This window comes from Mesoplodon densirostris, chromosome 1, assembly GCF_025265405.1.
Source record: "Mesoplodon densirostris isolate mMesDen1 chromosome 1, mMesDen1 primary haplotype, whole genome shotgun sequence".
Lineage (NCBI taxonomy): Eukaryota > Metazoa > Chordata > Mammalia > Artiodactyla > Ziphiidae > Mesoplodon > Mesoplodon densirostris.
The window spans coordinates 228,056,130-228,073,905 of record NC_082661.1 but is presented as its reverse complement, the minus strand read 5'-3'; positions in this window follow the sequence as shown (position 1 = coordinate 228,073,905).

Genomic DNA, 17,776 nt, shown 5'->3' with positions numbered 1-17,776 from the left:
ATTTTCTCTTTCTTCCTGGTTCAGTCTCGGGGGGTTGTGCTTTTCTAAGAATGTGTTCATTTCTTCTAGGTTGTCCATTTTATTGGCATATAGTTGCTTGTAGTAATCTCTCATGACCCTTTGTATTTCTGCAGTGTCAGTTGTTACTTCTTCTTTTTCATTTCTAATTCTATTGATTTGAGTCTTCTCCCTTTTTTTCTTGATGATTCTGGCTAATGGTTTATCAATTTTATTTTCTCAAAGAACCAGCTTTTAGTTTTATTGCTCTTTGCTATTGTTTCCTTCATTTATTTTTCATTTATTTCTCATCTGATCTTTATGATTTCTTTCCTTCTGCTAACGTTGGGGTTGTTTTGTTCTTCTTTCTCTAATTGCTGTAGGTGTAAGGGTACATTGTTTATTTGAGATTTTTCCCGTTTCTTGCAGTAGGATTATACTGCTATAAACTTCCCTCTTAGAACTGCTTTTGCTGCATCCCATTGGTTTGGGGTCGTCGTGTTTTCATTGTCATTTGTTTCTAGGTATTTTTTTATTTCCTCTTTGTTTTCTTCAGTGATCTCTTGGTTATTAAGTAGTGTATTGTTTAGCCTCCATGTGTTTGTATTTTTTACTGATTTTTTCCTGTAATTGATATCTAGTCTCATAGCTTTGTGGTCAGAAAAGACACTTGATATGATTTCAGTTTTCTTGAATTTAACAAGGCTTGAATTGTTACCCAAGATATGATCTGTCCTGGAGAATGTTCCATGAGCCCTTGAGAAGAAAGTGTATTCTGTTGTTTTTGGATGGAATGTCCTATACATATCAAGTAAATCCATCTTGTTTAATGTATCATTTAAAGCTTGCCTTTCCTTTTTTATTTTCATTTTGGATGATCTGTCCATTGGTGAAAATGGGGTGTTAAAGTCCCCTACTATGATTGTGTTACTGTCGATTTCCCCTTTCATGGCTGTTAGCACTTGCCTTATATATTGAGGTGCTCCTATGTTGGGTGCATAAATATTTACAATTGTTATATCTTCTTCTTGGATTGATCCCTTGATCATTATGTAGTGTCCTTATTTGTCTCTTGTAATAGTCTTTATTTTTAAGTCTATTTTGTCTGATATGAGAATTGCTACTCCAGCTTTCTTTTGATTTCCATTTGCGTGGAATATCTTTCTCCATTCCCTCACACACAGTCTGTATGTGTCCCTTGGTCAGAAGTGGGTCTCTTGTAGACAGCATATATATGAGTCTTGTTTTTGTATCCCTTCAGCCAGTCTGTGTCTTTTGGTTGGAGCATTTAATCCATTTACATTCAAGCTTATTATCTATATGTAGGTTCCTGTTACCATTTTCTTAATTGTTTTGAGTTTGTTTTTTATTTTTTATTTATTTTTTTAAAATTTATTTATTTAGCTGTGTTGGGCCTTTGTTGCTGTGCGTGGGCTTTCTCTAGTTGCGGTGAGTGGGGGCTACTCTTGTGATGTGCGGGTTTCTCATGTTGTGGCTTCTCTTGTTGCTGAGCATGGGCTCTAGGCACACGGGATTCAGTAGCTGTGGCATGTGGGCTCAGTAGTTGTGGCTCACAGGCTCCAGAGCACAGGCTCAGCAGTTGTGGTGCGTGGGCTTAGTTGCTCCGCAGCATGTGGGATCCTCCCGGGCCAGGGATCAAACCCATGTCCCCTGCATTGGCAGGCAGACTCTTAACCACTGTGCCACCAGGGAAGCCCGAGTTTGTTTTTATAGGTCTTTTCCTTCTCTTGTGTTTCCCGCCTAGAGAAGTTCCTTTAGCATTTGTTATAAAGCTGGTTTGGTTGTGCTGAATTCTCCTAGCTTTTGTTTGTCTGTAAAGGTTTTAATTTCTCTGTCGAATCTGAATGAGATCCTTCCTGGGTAGAGTAATCTTGGTTGTAGGTTTTTCTTTCATCACTTTAAATATGTCCTGCCACTCCCTTCTGGCTTGCAGAGTTTCTACTGAAGGATCAGCTGTTAACCTTATGGGGATTCCTTTTGTGTTATTTGTTGTTTTTCCCTTGCTGCTTTTAATATTTTTTCTTTGTATTTAATTTTTGATAGTTTGATTAATATGTGTCTTGGCGTGTTTCTCCTTGTATTTATTCTGTATAGGACTCTCTGCACTTCCTGGTCTTCATTAACTATTTCCTTTCCCATATTATGGAAGTTTTCAACTATAATCTTTTCAAATATTTTCTCAGTCCCTTTCTTCTTTTTTTTTAATTTATTTTTTTAATTAATTTTTATTTTTGGCTGCATTGGGTCTTTGTTGCTGTGCGCGGGCTTTCTCTGGTTGCGGCGTGCGGGGACTACTCTTCATTGTGGTGTGTGGGCTTCTCATTGTGGTGGCTTCTCTTACTGTGGAGCATGGGCTCTAGGTGCACGGGCTTCAGTAATTGTGGCATGTGAGCTCAGTAGTTGTGGCACATGGGCTCTAGAGCACAGGCTCAGTAGTTGTGGCACATGGGCTTAGTTGCTCCATGGCATGTGGGATCTTCCTGGACCAGGGCTCGAACCCATGTCCCCTGCATTGGCAGGCAGATTCTTAACCACTGCGCCACCAGGGAAGCCCTCAATCCCTTCCTTTTTGTCTTCTTCTTCTGGTACCCCTGTAATTCGAATGTTGGTGCGTTTAGTGTTGTTCCAGAGGCTTCTGAGACTGTCCCCAATTCTTTTCATTCTTTTTTCTTTATTCTCCTCTGTGGTAGTTATTTCCACCATTTTGTCTTCCAGATCACTTATCCTTTCTTCTGCCTCAGTTATTCTGCTATTGATTTTTTCCAAAGAATTTTAAATTTCATTTATCGTGTTGTTCATCATTGTTTGCTCTTTAGTTCTTCTAGGTCCTTGTTAAACGTTTCTTGTATTTTCTCCATTGTATTTCCAAGATTTTGGATCATCTTTGCTATTATTACTCTGAATTACTCTGAATGCCTATTTCCTCTTCATTTGTTTGGTCTGGTGGGTTTTAACCTTGCTTCTTCATCCTCTGTGTGTTTCTCTGTCTTCTCATTTTGCTTAACTTACTGTGTTTGGGGTCTCCTTTTCACAGGTTGCAGGTTCGTAGTTCCTGTTGTTTTTGGTGTCTGCCCCCAGTTGGTAAGGTTGGTTCAGTGGGTTGTGTAGGCTTCCTGGTGGAGGGAACTAGTGCCTGAGTTCTGGTGGGTGAGGCTGGATCTTTCTGGTGGGCAGGTGCACATCCGGTGGTGTGTTTTTGGGTGTCTGTGACCTTATTATGATTTTAGGTAGCCTCTCTGCTAATGAGTGGGGTTGTGTTCCTGTCTTGCTAGCTGTTTGGCATAGGGTGTCCAGCACTGTAGCTTGCTGGTCGTTGAGAGGAGCTGGGTGTTAGCGTTGAGACGGAGGTCTCTGGGAGAGCTTTCACCATTTGATATTACATGGAGCTGGGAGGTCTTTGGTGGACCAATGTCCTGAACTTGGCCTAGCACCAAGACCATGTCAGCCACATGGCTCAGAAGAAAAGGGAGAAAGAAAGAAAGAAAATAATTAAAATAATAAATAAAAAATAATTATTGAAAATTTAAAAAGTTAAAAAGTAATTAAAAAAAAAAAGAAAAACAGGACTTCCCTGGTGGCACAGTGGTTGAGAATCTGCCTGCTAATACAGGGGACATGGGTTCAAGCCCTGGTCTGGGAAGATCCCACATGCTGCGGAGCAGCTAGGCCTGTGAGCCACAACTACTGAGCCTGCGCGTCTGGAACCTGTGCTCCGCAACAAGAGAGGCCACGATAGTGAGAGACCCGTGCACTGTGATGAAGAGTGGCCCCCACTTGCCACAACTAGAGAAAGCCCTCACACAGAAACGAAGACCCAACACAGCCAAAAATAAATAAATAAATTTTAAAAAAAAAGAAAGCAAGAAGAGAGCAACCCAACCAAGAAACAAATCCACCAACGATAACAAGTGCTAAAAGCTATTAAAAAAAAAAAAAAGGACAGAGAGAACCCTAAAACAAATGGTAAAAGCAAAGCTATATAGACAAAATCACACACACAAGCATACACATACACACTCACAAAAAGAGAAAAAGGAAAAAATATATATATTGTTGCTTCCAAAGTCCATTGCCTCAATTTTGGGATGATATTTTGTCTATTCAGGTATTCCACAGATGCAGGGATTGTAGAGATTTAATCTGCTGCTCCTGAGGCTGCTGGGAGAGATTTCCCTTTCTCTTTGTTCCTACGGCTCCTGGGGTTCAGCTTTGGATTTGGCCCCGACTCTGTGTGTAGGTCGCCTGAGGGCGTCTGTTCTTCGCTCAGACAGGACGGGGTTAAAGGAGCAGCTGATGAGGGGGTTCTGGCTCACTCGGGCTGGGGGCAGGGAGGGGTACAGCATGCAGAGCGAGCCTGCGGCAGAAGAGGCCAGCATGACGTTGCAGCAGCCTGAGGCGCTGTGTGTTCTCCCGGGGAAGTTGTCCCTGGATCATTGGACCGTGGCAGTGGCGGGCTGCACAGGCTCCCGGGAGGGGAGGTGTGGAGAGTGACCTGTGCTTGCACGCAGCCTTCTTGGTGGCTGCAGCAGCAGCCTTAGCGTTTCATGCCCATCTCTGGTGTCTGCGCTGATAGCCGCAGCTCGTGCCCGTCTCTGGAGCTCGTTTAAGTGGTGCTCTGAATCCCATCTCCTCGCACACCCCGAAACAATGGTCTCTTGCCTCTTCTGCAGGTCCAGACCTTTTCCTGGACTCCCTCCTGGCTAGCCGTGGCCCACTAGCCCCTTCAGGCTGTGTTCACGCGGCCAACCCCAGTCCTCTCCCTGGGTTCTGACCTCTGAAGCCCGAGCCTCAGCTCCCAGCCCCCGCCCGCCCTGGCGGGTGAGCAGACAAGCCTCTCGGGCTGGTGAGTGCTGGTTGGCACCGATCCTCTGTGCGGGAATCTCTCCACTTTGCCCTCCACACCCCTGTTGCTGCACTCTCATCCGCGGCTCCGAAGATTCCCCCACTGCCACCCGCAGTCTCTGCCAGTGAAGGGTCTTCCTAGTGAGTGGAAGCTTTTCCTCCTTCCCAGATCCCTCCCAGAGGTGCAGGTCCCATCCCTATTCTTTTGTCTCTGTTTTTCCTTTTTTCTTTTGCCCTACCCAGGTACGTGGGGAGTTTCTTGCCTTTTGGGAAGTCTGAGGTCTTCTGCCAGCGTTCAGTAGGTGTTCTGTAGGAGTTGTTCCACATGTAGATAAATTTCTGAAGTATTTGTGGGGAGAAAGGTGATCTCCATGTCTTACTCTTCTGCCATCTTGAAGGTCTCCTCTGTAATACATTTTTATATCAGATATATCAAGTTCTTCTTGTTCTTCCTTAACAGTCTCAACTCTTCTTGGTATTTTTCATTATTTTTATATACATTTTAAATTCAGCTTATCAGGGTACATGCATGCACGTGTGGACACACACACACACACACACAAACTGGATAGAATTTTTATTGGGATTACTTTGAATCTATAGATCAATTTGATAACTTACACCTTTACAATATTGTCTTCTAAGTTACAGAAAACTCCATGTATTTGCCTTTAATTTCTTTCAATGATGTTTTATAGTTTTCTAGGGAGACATCTTGTACATCTTTTGTAGATTTATTTCTAGGAATTTGACATTTTTTGATGCTATTATGGATGATAATTTATTTTTAAAGTTTGTTTTGGTAAATTGAAATAAAATTGATTTTTTATCTTGACTTTATATCTAGCAACTTTCTAATTTACCTCTTAGTTAGAATTTTCTGTAGATTCTTTTGGATGTTTTTTACATTTCTAAATGATGTCTATTTTATTTCTTCTTTTCCTTTCCTTGTACCTTTTATTTATTTTATTTCCTTATTGTACTAGCTATGTCCTCCTGTAATGTATTGAAGTCTGAGATGTTAAATTAAAAACATTGAGAGCAGTCATTCTTATCTTGTTTCTGATCCCAATGAAAAAGCTTTCAAGATTTCACCATTTTTGTATGATGTTTGCTTTTGTTTGTTTGTTTGTTTTAGAAACTCTTAATAAGATTAATGCTAGTCCTTTGTATTTCTAGTTTACCAAAATTTTTTGTTCGTTTTTAAATCATGAATGAATATTGAGTATATAAAAGGATTTTCTAGCACCTGTTGAAATATCCATAAGATTTTTTCTTTATTTTATAGTATGTTGAATTATATTGGATGATTTTTTTACTGTTAAATCAACCATCTTTCCTGGAATAAATCCAACTTTAATATAGGCATTATCCTTTTTTATGACTCACTGGATTTGCTAAAAATTAGTTTAAGACTTTTTCATCATGAGTGAGTTGACCTGTGATACTCCTTTTTTGTACCGTCCTTGTCATTGTTTTGGCTTCACAAAATGAACGGGACAGTTTAAAATTTTTTCTGTTTTCTGGAAAAGTTTGTGTGAGATTAGAATAATTCCTTAAATTATTTATAAAATTCACTGTGAAGACATAATTTTAGGTTTGATTTCTGATTCTAAATAGATGGAGAACTATTCAGATTTTTGCACTTCCTTTTAAGTTTTAATAATTTGTATTTTCCTGGGAATTTATCCATTTTTATCTACATTTTCAAATTTGTTGACATAACATTATTCATAGTGTCATTTTATTATATTTAGACTGTCTGAAATATCTGTAGTGTTAGATTTCTCATCATTCCTGACTTTTTGGTTACTTGTGGTGTCTCATTTTTCCTCTTGTCAATCTCAGTAGAAACATCAATTCTGTTAGTCTTTTTGAAGAATTAACTTTGAGTTTTATTTATCTTCTCTATTGTGCATATTTGTTCATTTCATAATTTCAGATCTTTATTATTTTCTTCTATTTTCTTGGGCTTAATTTGCCTTATCTTTCTAAGTTTTTGAGATGTTTACTTAGATTAATGATTTGCAGTGTTCTTCTTCTCTAAAATATGCATCTAGAGTGGTAAATTTCCCTCCAAGCACAGCTCTAGTTGGTTTGATATGTTTTAATACATAATTATCCATTATCTTCAGTTAGAATATTTTCCAATTACTGTAAGAAGGTTTCTCTTTGGTCCATGGGTTATTTAGAAGTACATTTCTTACTTTTCTGTTCAAATATATGGGGATTTTCAGAGTATTATTTTATCATTGATTTCTAACACAATTACTCTGTGGAAGGAGAACATGTTTTGAAATCATTGAAACTTGCTTTAATAGCCCAGCATATGCTCAATTTTTATTCATGTTTCATACAAATCATATTTATTCTGTAGTTTTTTAGGTGCAATCCTCCATATATATGTCAATTAGGTCAGGTTTATTATTTGTGTTGTCCAATATTATATATTCTACTGATTATTTTGTCTGCTTATTCTATCCTTTAATAAGAAAGTTGTATGAATATCTTCCACATGATTGTGCATTTGTCTACTCTTTCTAATAATTCTGTCAATTTTCTCTTTATATATTTTGAGGCTGCGTTATTAAGTACATACACACTTAGAATTATTGTATTTTTTTGATCAATCAAACCATGTATTATAAAGTGTACTTCTTTGTCGCTAGTAATGTTTTTGGTCATAAAGTCTGCTTTGTTTGATTTAATAAAGCTATGCTAGTTTTCTTTTGATAGTATTTGAGTGTTATATCTTTTTCCATTCCTTAACTTTCCACCAATTCATATCCTTATATTTCTTACATGTTTTCTGTAAATATAATATAATTGGGTGTTTTTTTCTTCCCCCACTCAGTTTGACTCTCTGCTAGGAAGAAATCTATGCAGCTTTTTTGGAAGATATTGCCTCCCAAACCATTGCAAGTAAACATCTTGGAGAGAGATGAGAGAAAACTTTAGAAAGATACTCTTGGGCCAGATTTTGGAGGGTTTTTTAAAACAAAGTAAAAGGTTTGGCCTGTACCTTCTTTCAGGGGAACATTGACGGATTTTGAACAGATAGGTGAGTGATATGTGTTTTAAGAAGATTAAATTAGTAATATTCAACTGGAGCAGGAAGCACTGGAGGCAGTAAAGATAGGTTCTGAAACCTTTTAAATAATGTAGCACCTAGAACAATGGTACTTGATACATGGTAAGCTTACAGTCAAATATTTAATGACTAAATGATAAACCCAGGTGTGATGTGACGAGGGGCCAAATAGGAAGTGGCAAAAATGACTGGAAATATAAAATAGACAAGATTCATTGTCTATTTACCTGTGGCTAGGCGGAAAGTTTAAGTTTAGGTTAAAGATAATCAACAAACAGATATTGATATCATGCTAAGATGTTTATATAGGTGTCTACTGTATGGGGGCCTCAGAAGAATAAATTAGGTAAGGAGACAATGGTGAATATATTGATCATTAATTTATAAAGCATTACAAATGGTTACATATAGGGAAAATTATTAAGATGAGTTAAACATTTTTCTTCACCACCACCTCTCCCAACATTCAAACTACCCTGTTAGCTTTGGTATGTAGGCCAATATTCTCCAGATCCTATATAGGTAGTTTCTTGCTCTACATCAATGTTTTTGAAGGTACTTTTGAGGAAGGAGCCTCAATTTACACATTTCCAAAAGGAGGCCATTTTTCCCCACAGTAGCTAACTCTTAAGTGCATTCACAACTTTATATTATTACATGGTTTCAAAGTAATTCAGTGGCAAATAATTCAATGTTTATATTTCTGGTTTTGCTCTGATCTTTCCTCAGAATGCAGTTATTAACCTTTCCCTTAACAGCTCTTCACCCATTTTTCATTTTTATGTGTGCTAAGGAATGCAGAATTTGTAATAGTTATCAGAATTTGGGGGAATTTTAGACTAATTAGTTATATGATAATTCTCTTGGTTATACTTATTTAGTAGTCTCTAACAGCTATTTCTATTGTGTTAACTTCTTGGGTTTTAATCTGCTGTTTTGGGGTTACAGAATCTACCTATAGTGTGTAGATAGATAGATAGATAGATATAGATACATGTTTTCCCTATAGATATATGTTTTCTCTTGTTTTTAAATCTTGGATTGTGAGCTTATCTTCAGCAAGGCTTTACCTATAAATTCCTGTGCAATCTGGGTTAAGAAGGTTATGCCAGGATAGCTTGGGGTTTACTTTTGTATGCTTAGGGGATCCCTGGCTTAGGACTTCGTCTTTTGTAATTTCTTGACTTGTGGCTTCCTAGACGACATGTGACATAAATTCAGTCCTCTGTGTTGTGCAGGCCTGTATTATGAATTCTCAAGAGATGTATTTCCCCACTCAGAGCCCAAGCACAGGTAAGATAGTTTCCCTATTGTCTTTTGTTTTCTTTTGCTGGTGGACAGATTTTTTTTCTCCCGAGAGTTTAGCACTTCCAGTTTTATGTGGGGAATCTTAGTTTCAGTTCTCCATCTTGCAAGAGCCAAGTTATTGTCTATCCTCTGCTTTCCCTTAGAAACCAAACTCCTAGATTGCAGACACTCCTCACCACCCACCACTGAGGCAAGCACAGGGTAACCTATTCATTGTCAGTCAAGTTTTCAATTGCTTCATTATTCCTGGCACCTGGATATTTTTCTTTTATATGAGCTTAGCTGTGCATTTTTTTAAAAAGTGTGTGTAACTTTTCCCAGCATTTCCAGTTGATATAGCAGGAGGGTTTTTAATGTATAATCTGCCATATTGCTGAAACTCGACTCTTGAATTCTTTCCACATCTATAAAGTTTTCAAAAAATATCATTGACTTTACTTTACATAGTTTGAGTGGCCTTAAAATGGCATACTTTCCGTCTTTTGATTGAATTTAAAAAATGGTACCTAATTCTGATATTACTAGACCTTGCCACATCATAAATTCTACTCAGAGGCACAAAGGGAATAATTAACTGAAGATTGATAGAAGACTAGCTCTTTTATCTTGGTCTGAGAAAGTAACCTTGAGAATACATCCCATGTGAATAAATAACACCAAATTCAGCATGGTGATTACCTTGGGGCCCAGGGGAAAGAGTAATTGAGAAATGAGATCATTATGGGGGTTCAATTACATTTGTAATGTTTTCTTTCTTAAGCTGAATAGTGTATACCCAGGGACTTATTATATTCTTTATATTTTTAAAAATATATATCTGAAACATTTCATAATAAAAAATGATTATAAAAGGAATTATCGCCATAATTAAATTGTACCATATCTTCTTTCATTCAATGGAAGATACATGGGGCATTTGTCATTGTCACGTGCATTTGTCAAGTGAAAAGATAGTTTTCCATCCTCACGAGGTTAAAGAGTAAGTTACTTCAATTACTGTTAAGATTTAGTCATTTCCATATTAGACTGTTTCCTCATGCCTGTTAAAAATGTCATATGATGCAGCAGAGCAAATAAGCACGTGGGCCACAACTACTGAGCCTGCGCTCTAGAGCCCACAAGCCACAGCTACTGAGCCCACGTGCCAAAACTACTGAAGCCCACATTCCTGGAGCCCATGCTCCGCAACAAGAGAAGCCACCGCAGTGAGAAGCCCACACACTGCAACAAAGAGTAGCCCCTGCCCGCCACAACTAAAGAAAGCTCGCGTGCAGCAAAGACCCAATGCAGCCAAAAATAAATAAATAAATAAATTTATTTTTTAAAAAACTGTGGTATGACTGACCATAAATTTTAACATGTCCAGTGATCATGCTCTTTCCAACTTGGGGAGTAATTCTAGTGTTATCCAGAACAACAGGATAAATCTGGAGCATCTTCTGTGCTAAAAAGGCCTTTTTAAGTGTTTTTGCAACAAAATCCTCTGCTGACTTTCCTTGTTCATGTTGATTACAAGCGCTACTGTTTAGTGATCTTGTTCACTCACATCTCTTAACCCTGAAATAGGAAGGAGGAAGGAAGGGTTGGCATATAGAGGGACCCAGTTTCTTTCCAATGTTTACTGAGGCCTGGTACTCTACTTGATTCCTTGTGCCGACTCCCTCTTGTCCTCATAACATTAAAAATAGTTAACACGGGACTTTCCTGATGGCACAATGGTTAAGAATCCACCTGCCCATGCAAGGGACACGGGTTTGATCCCTGGTCCGGGAAGATCCCACATGCCGTGGAGCAACTAAGCCCATGCTCCACAACTACTGAGCCCACATGCTGCAACTACTGACACCCACGTGCCTAGAGTCCATGCTCTGCAACAAGAGAAGCCATTGCAATGAGAAGCCCGCACACCACAACGAAGAGTAACCCCTGCTCACCGCAACTAGAGAAAGCCTGTGCACAGCAAGAAAGACTCAATGCAGCCAAAATTAATTAATTAATTAATTAATTTTTAAAAATAGTTAACATTAACTGAGCACTTTCTTTGTGCTAGTTGTTATGTTAAAGCATTCTTTATGTATTATTGTATTTAATCCCACAATATTCCTGTACTTAGCATTATCCCCTTTTTAGAATGAAGGGAACAGGTTGATTAGTTTTACTAAATTGCGCAGTTACTAAAGCTAAGTTGAATATTCTAAGTAATTCTGAAGTAGCTCTCCTCTCTCTGTCAAATATATAATATATATGAAACATGCAGAGAGAGAGAGCTTCTTTTGTTCTATATTACATCATCTAGTTTGGAAACCACATAGCAATAACTTAATATTACTTGAGCATCAGAAAGATTGATGTAGCTGTTATGAAATGTAGGATTTAGCTGATTTCTATTTACAAGCAGTAAAATTTGAAACAGGAAAAGACAAGTAATGGTTCATCAGGGTACAGGGGTGGTTGGAGGGCAGAATACTTGTAAGAATAAACTGCCTCAGGCCATGGTAAAATACCTATTGATGCTGATGGTATGTGTGGATAAGACAGGTATGTGGCCTCTGGTTTTATGTTTTCTGTCATGCCAAAGACTATTAAAAGGATAATATTGTCCTGGGAGTCTCACCTTTGACCTAATCAAATAAAACCCTCCCCCCATCACTACTGTTAGGAGAGAGGGGGTGGTGCAGGATGGAGACACAAAGATTAAAAAATATAAAAAGTTGCCCAGGCTATAGGAAACATCCTATTTCTTTACAGATTAAGCTCATTGCTTTTCAGAAAAAGAGAAAGAAAGAAGGAAGAAAGGAAGGAGGGAAGGAGAGATAGAGAGATGGAGAGGAGAAAAGATGGATTAAATACAGAGAAAATTATTCACTTCTATTTCTCTCTGTTAATTAGCGAAGAAGATGCTTGCATGACTCTTTTGCGACTTTATAACTTTGAAAAGAAATCAACTGATTTCATTTTAACAGAGCCTTGTAAATAGCAAGGGATCTCATTCCCCCAAGCTTTCTTAGAGAAACTCACATATCTCCAAATTTCTTCTTGAACTATTATTTCTATTTCATACTGAGGCTTGTGTTTATTTTGCACTGTTTCAGTAATTCTGGGCCTGGGACACTTAGACATTTAGAGGCCCTTCATTGGATTAGCAATAAATCATAAACGAGTAAGTATAATCTCAATTAAAATAGTAGTTCCTCTGTCCAATTTACCACTGATATCTATGTGATCGAATCTAAATCCTACTATGCAGGACTCCCGTGGCAGTCCAGTGGTAAAGAATCTGCCTTGCAATGCAAGAGACACGGGTTCAATCCCTGGTTGTGGAACTAAGATCCCACACGCCTCAGGGCAACTAAGCCCGCGTGCCGCAACTACTGAGCTCACGCGCCTCAACTAGAGCCTGCGTGCCACAAACTACACAGCCCACACGCCCTGGAGCCTGTGCACCACAACTAGAGAGAGAAAACCTGCACGCCACAACTAGAGAGAAGCCCGTGTGGCACAACGAAGAGCCGGCGCACCCCAACAAAGATCCCGCGTGCCGCAGCTAAGACCCGGCACAGCCAAAAATAAATAAAATAAGTAAATAATAAATAAATCTTTAAAAAATAAAATAAATGCAACATAGCAGCAAGTTTAAAAAATCCTATGATGATATTATAATAATTATTAATAAATTATTAAAACATTGGCTCATAAGACCCAGAGGCATGATTATGGGTGTGAGCAGATGTTTTCTTTTGCCTTCAGAATTTCACAGGTGTCCAAAAACATTGTAAAGATGCAAGAAGGGGCCAGTCTAAGGACCGGTGCCCTGGGGTGACCAATAAAGAGCTCTGCTTGCATGAATGTTTTGCTGTTTTGTAGTTTTAAAAATTCGCAATTAAACTAAAATGAGGTCTTGTGGAAAATTGTGAATCTCTTTTCTCCAAACTTTCTTAGAAAGACTCAGGTATTTTCAGTGCTCTCCCTGATGCCAGATTTTGAGCTCTCTATTGTCTGATTCCTTGGGCAGCTGCTACCTTACTACCCCTTCCCTTATGTTTCTGATGAGAGCAGTAGAAAATTTTATTAGAAATCTTACAGTCCTTTTGAAACTCTTTCATAAAAATTTCTCTTAAAAAATGTATTCCATTTTCTGTACATAGAACAGGAAAGTGAATTATTCAAATATTTTGTAATGCACTTTATTGTTTACAAAGCACATTCATGCCCATTGCCTCATTTAGATGTTTAAAGCGAATTCATCAGGTAGTTAAGGTGGGTCGCCCCATGAGACAGATGAAGCTGAAACCACTGGTAGTAAATGACCCAGGGCTTCTGACTCCTCACCTTGCACTCTTTCCTTATTTTAATTTATTCCTTGACTAACTGCCAATGAAAGGCTTCCATTTAAATGTGGATTCTTGGGTTTTCATATCTAATATTAACTTTTTTTTTTTTGCGGTACACGGGCCTCTCACTGTTGTGGCCTCTCCCGTTGCGGAGCACAGGCTCTGGATGCGCAGGCTCAGCAGCCATGGCTCACGGGCCCAGCCACTCCACGGCATGTGGGATCTTCCCGGACCAGGGCACGAACCCGTGTCTCCTGCATCGGCAGGCTGACTCTCAACCATTGCGCCACCAGGGAAGCCCTAATATTAACTTTTTGAAACTTTACAGAGTCATTAGAACTATAAGGGTTAATTGAGGGACAAGCAATAGTTGATGACAGTCTACCTCCATTAACTGACTTTGCTTTCTTTTCCTGTGTTTGTTCTGGGTCTCAGAAGTACAAGATCAAGTGTGAATGGAGTATGGGGAAGCCTTTGTCACTAAACAAACACTTAACTGATTGCTGCTGGATGGTAAGCACATAATAAATGGCAGCTTCAAAGAACATTTCAACATGATACAGAGGGAGATTCTTAATTCAAGATTATAAGATTTAAACACCTTCATTAATGGGAGCCACGTGGGGCTGCACACACTTTGGGTCACTTCTTTCTAGAACTTTGGTGCTCAAGATATTCCTGTGTCATCCCACGAGAGCGGTGTTAGCTCCAAGTATGCAACTGTGATGCCCAAAGGTTGTGAACTCTAACACCATTGTATTTATTTTTATGAGAGTTAAGTCAAGATTAGCCTAAGCAGAGGCACCAAATAATTTAGGATCACAGCAAAATGGGAAACAAAATGTGTCTTATACTGAATCTTTACAGATGGATTTTGCAAAGAACAGTTAGTTAACCATAGATCCAACTGGGGATACATTTTTAATGATTTGCAGGTAGTTTAGGGAAAAGCTAAATAAATTCCAGCCCCAACTGCTCTTCTAAAATGGGCTAAGGACTATAGCTGTGAATTGAAATAACCTGTGAATTTTTCTAGCCAAAATAAAAATACCAGTTATGAAATATTTCTTTTACTCATTGCCAATTCTTTAATAGTCCATTAGGTATTTCTAGGAGGTGGAGTAGTTGAAATGAAAATTTGAGCTCAGAAAGCTGAAAGGCCAGAATCTTGGATAAACTGGCCGAGGTGAGATAGAACTGGGTGTGAAAGGAAGCTTTTTCTGTGGTAGATTTGCCTTCAAACTGGGCATGTGTTTCATTTGGATAAGTCTTTGAAAGTTCCAGGAATCATTGAAAAAGAGACTTGAAGGAACTTAGAAATAACTAGTTTCATCCTACTGCAGCCAAAGTGTAGGTCACTTCATGGAGAAGGCATTCAGTTGTTTCTGTATGACTTAGCTAAACTCCACTGTCCTTTGCAGATTAAAAGTTAAGTAGCTCAACTTGGTTAAAGAAGCCACTCTTTTATCTGTCAGTCTATCTCCACATTAGACCCTTGTTATAAAACCAGGTTTCTTGTATACTACCTCTCCTTGCCTGATCCAGAGGTTATTGATCGACTGTGTTGTCCTTTAAGTCATTGTTTATAGGGAAAGCTGGTCTTTACACTCTATTTCATTTCAGTTTCATGGTCACCATTTAAGAACATTTAAATCTTTCTGTCATTTGAACTGGAAATGCTGGCAATAACAGGGTTAGTAATTATACGATTAGTAATTATGTGTCCAGCAGTGAAGCTGAATATAGTTTTATTTGTTACATTTTCCTCTAGATAGTTCTAGGAGTGATTTTTCAATTCCCAGGTCCTTTTCAGAACTAGCCTTTAAAAAACAAAACAAAATAAAACCCTTAACTACAATGAAAGCAGTTCATTTGCTCATTTACAAAACAGAAACAGACTCACAGACTTAGAGTACAAACTTATGGTTACCGGGGGAATGGTGGCGGGTAGGGATAGATTGGGAGATTGGGATTGACATGTACACACTACTGTATTTAAAATAGATAACCAACAAGGACCTACTGTATAGCACAGGGAACTCTGCTCAATATTCTGTAATAAGCTAAATGGGAAAAGAATTTGAAAAAGAATGGTTACATGTATATGTATAACTGAATCACTTTGCTGTGCACCTGAAACTAACACAACATTGTTAATCAACTATGCTCCAATAAAAAAAAATCAGAAAAGAAAGAAAGCAGTTCATTTATAAGAGCTCCTTCTTTTGTGAGCCCACTTATAACATAGGGACACTGGCATGGTATTTATACCTACATAGGTAGGTTAAAAAGAAGATGCACTCATATGTGGCATTATTTCATTGAGAACAATTTCATTCTAAATTATAACTTTTATTCTTTTTTTTTTTTTATGACTGCTTCTTTAAATAGCAGCCATTCCTGGTTTCATTCTTTAAATACCACCCTAAGGAGCAAAGCTAAAATAGGTACCTTCAGCTTTTTTGTACCGTAGAGATTTTATTTTAGAAAAAAGAAATCAAATTTCCTTGAGGCAAAAATTGGAAATTTGGTTTTACACAGGGTTCTTCAAACTACTAGCTACCCAAAGAAAAAATGAGATAAAATTATGGAATGTTAGCTCTAAACACCATTTAGTTTAATATCTTTACTTAACAGTCAAAGAAACTGGGGCCTTATTGGCCAGCCATTTCTCTAGTTGGTTATACAGATGGGTAGTGGGGACGTCTGTGGGGATTTCTCTTAACTCAGAATGATTCTGTTGCACCCAGTGTATTTGGTTGTATTTGGCTTCAGAAGTGGTGAAAGAAGGGAGGCTGAGAAAAAACAACCCATGACAGCTTTATGGCCAGCTCGTTAAATTAAATCCTTCGCTTGACACTGTATTGCTTTCTTTGCTGGGTGTGGATTGACAGGTATTGACGAAATGTCTTAGGTTCTAATTCAAAATGCCTGGTGACGAATTATAACTTTGACAAGTTGAGGTTATCAACAAGACACAGGGTGAGTCTATGGACCCCAGGCTGCAGCAGCCATTCTACTGCCTCTACCAAGCCTCTCTCTGTGCTTTAACAAGGATGCACTTGATCTCTTCACCCCCAAGGAATAGATTAAGTGCTTCAGTAAATATGCCATTAAGATTCTTCATTGTACTAAGCCATTAATACATACCTCAAATACGCTGGAAGCTGAGAACCTACAGCCACCCAAAGAAACATATAAATGGCCTAAAGAAATGTCTAGTGCTGTATCTACTTTGATACTTCATTATTAAATAAAGTTTTTAAATTGCCTTGGAAGTAATTTTTCTATGCCTTTGAATAAAACCAGAGTGGAGAAAATAGCAAATTCCTTTCCAATCTACTCTAAATTATTCCCTCTGCCACTATGGCTACTTTGTTGTGGTTCTGAGTATATTAATTCCTTGACCTCGGGCCTGAATCAGGCTAAAGTTTCCAGAGTATCTTTTCACCACCAGCTAAGCCTCTTTGAGATTTCACTTTCCTATTGAAGAAGCTAAATTAGAAGCATTTTAGAGATGTTTACTATGGATGTACTATTTTGTTCTCTGCTATTTTATTTCTTACTTTTCTGGACATAATTCTTACAGTAATAGAATAACATGGTAATAGAATTTTAAACCACATTGGACCCAAGAGATTAGTTAACTCAACTCTTCACTTTAGAAGTGAAGAAATTATGGGTCAAAAATCTGAAGGCACAGTTATTTGTGTTGCCTTTGCTGTCTTAAAGGAATTTGGTATCTGTAGCTTATTCTTTTCTTAAAACTATAAACTTATTTATCCTCTCTAATCCTTAGTCATGATTTGGTTTTCATCACCTTCTAGTGATTGATATGACATTTGGGGTGAGAAACCTTAGGTACAAGAGATGACTTGGCCAAAGTCAGAGACTGAGGTAAGATAGAGAAAAACCTGGTGTTGAATTTTCAGGTGCTAGTCCTGAGAAGCCCTTCCCCCCCCCCTTTTTTTTTTGCGGTACGCAGGCCTCTCACTGCTGTGGCCTCTCTCATTGCGGAGCACAGGCTCCAGACGCGCAGGCTCAGCGGCCATGGCTCACGGGCCCAGCCGCTCTGCGGCATGTGGGATCCTCCCGGACCGGGGCATGAACCCATGTCTCCTGCATCGGCAGGCGGACTCTCAACCACTGCGCCACCAGGGAAGCCCTGAGAAGCCCTTTTTAAAAA